The following is a 2,866-nucleotide window of genomic DNA, read 5'->3' as shown; positions in this document are numbered from 1 at the left end:
TACAAAAATCTACTACTCTGCTTGCATGTCAGCAGACTGGGGTAGATCCTGCTGAAATCCTATGTATTGAATGAATAGAGAATCCTTTTGAATCAGGAAAATATCGTTTTTGAATCGAGAATCGTGTTGAATTGAAAAAAAATCGATTTTGAATCGAATCGTGACCCCAAGAATCAATATTGAATCGAATCGTGGGACACCCAAAGATTCACAGCCCTAATATATATATATATATATATATATATATATATATATATATATATATATATATATATATATATATATATATATATATATATATATATATATATATATATATATATATATATATATATATATATAACAAGGCTAAGCTAGCTACACAGCAACTCGATCTTATATATATATATATATATATATATATATATATATATATATATATATATATATATATATATATATATATATATATATATATATATACATATATACTGTATATATATATATATTACAAGGCTAAGCTAGCTACACAGCAACTCAATCTTATATATATATATATATATATATGGGGAGATCGAAACTAAAAGTTAACTTGCTGTGTGTGTTAAGCACACACACACTCTTGTCCACTGTCACTCTCCACAAGTGGTGCATTGTGACAACATTAAAACCAGACAGAATGAAATGTGCGCGTGTGCGCATAGATCAAAAACAGGGTGAGGACACTTTGTTTATCTCCTTGAACAAATGAAGGCCAAAGTTAGAAACATTTAAGATGTTCCATTTTGCTCAAAGATGGGAAAATGTTCTTCTAACAGCAGCCAAGTGGAGCTTTGGTGACCAATATTCTGTTTTGAAAAGGTTTTATTATCATTTTAACACCAAATAATATACAGTAAAAACAGACTTTGAACAAGAATCGATAACATTTTTTATCACAGTTACAATCAGAGAAAAACACAAGATGGCCGTGTAACATTATCAATTAAATATTTAAATGATTCCCTCTTCCTGATCCTGGTTCAAATTTGGGGGGGATTTGTTTGCCCTAAAGTCCTCCTGTGTTCCGAGACTTAAATTCTGTGTTCGTAAACAATAATAAAAACGCCAAAATATTTTTCAATAGCACAAAATATCGATCTAACCACTGTAGCATTGGCCGTCTCTTAGCATGCTCACGTTAGCATGCTATCTTTATTTTTTGCCAAATTTTCTGTCGTAAGCCTCAGAGTCATATAACTATTTACGTGACACATGCTAACCTGCTAACGTTAGCATTTTATCTTTGCTAGCTCTGGCTAACATTAGCATGCTGTTGTGACACATGCTAACAGTTAGCATGCTAGCCTTCTAACAGTTAGCATGCTAGCTTTTCTAGCTCTGGCTAACATTAGCATTTTGGTTCGGCTCGTGTGTCCGTATTTTATACCTCACTTGTTTACATTTTATTCCCACCGCCTCACTTCTTTTTACACTTAAAGATCTGACTTTCTCTCCGCTTCCTCCTTCAACAGAAACGAGCATCACGGAAACACCTGAAGGCCTTTTTTGTTTCTTTGTCACCTGGCGGCCACAAACAGCACAAAACTGCCGCAAACGCAGCGAGAAAACAAGGCTTGGAATAATAAAAGCGTTACAGCAGATGAAAGCGTGCGTCTACAAAAAAAAAACAATAGAAGAAGAAGAAGAAGAACGTGTGCTGGCTTGTATGCGAGGCCTTTGAAGACGAGCGAGGACGAGTAAGCACATTTAATTCAACGCCGGCGACGAGCAGCCTGCGAGGAAACTCCCCAAAGTGCACAGATTGGCGTGTGTGTGTGTGTGTTTGTGTGTGTGTGTGTGTGTGTGTGTGTGTGTTCTTGTATTTCTCCCCTTCTTGAGACATCAACAAGGAAAGTACCTTCCATATGAACAAGTTAGGACATAAATCATGATCCCAATACGGAAAACCATTGCATCCAGTAGAGAGCCAAATACTAGAGTCTGTGAACATTGCTCCAAAGTCAGGATTTTTTTGTTGTTTTAATGTGCATAAAAAAGTAAACATTGACAGGTGCAAAGGCAGCAATGGATGATAAAACAAGCTAAAGAAGGACTTCCCTATTCATCCCCAAAAAAACGGTCAGGTGAACAGCTGATTTTACGACTTCTGGTGCTGACGTAAGACAACCCGCGTCCCATATTGACCATAGGATGAACAAATACACTACGGTACTAAGACTATAGTGGCCATTAACAGTTAGCTTCTACAGCTGGGTTGCCCCAAGTGCGGCACAGGGGCCATCTGTGGTCCGTGACTCGTTTGTCATCGGCCTTAAGCACATTACAAAAAAACAAAAACTAGAGATCTCATTTGCACACCTGCTGGTGAAATCTATCAAAACTAGGGTGGTCTCAAAAAGGTGGGGTTTTTCTAATTGACTGTGTGTCGGTTTTAAAAGTGCTCCCCCTCTGGTCAACATATGAAATAACAAGTGTGTGTAAAAATTTGAAGTGCTACCCCTCTGGTCAACATATGAAATAACAGGTGTATGTAAAAATTTGAAGTGCTCCCCCTCTGGCCAACATATGAAATAAAAAGTGTGTGTAAGAAATTGAAATGCGCCCCCTTAGGCCAAAATTATCCCAATATATATATATATATGTATATTTATATATATACATATATATATATATATATATATATATATATATATATATATATATATATATATATATATATATATATATATATATATATATATATATATATATATATATATATATATACTACTATATATATATATATATATATATATATATATATATATACTATATATATATATATATATATATATATATATATATATATATATATATATACTATATATATATATATATATATATA

The sequence above is a fragment of the Entelurus aequoreus genome, linkage group LG06 (genome assembly GCF_033978785.1).
Source record: "Entelurus aequoreus isolate RoL-2023_Sb linkage group LG06, RoL_Eaeq_v1.1, whole genome shotgun sequence".
NCBI classification, from domain to species: Eukaryota; Metazoa; Chordata; class Actinopteri; order Syngnathiformes; family Syngnathidae; genus Entelurus; species Entelurus aequoreus.
This window is presented reverse-complemented; position numbering follows the sequence as displayed.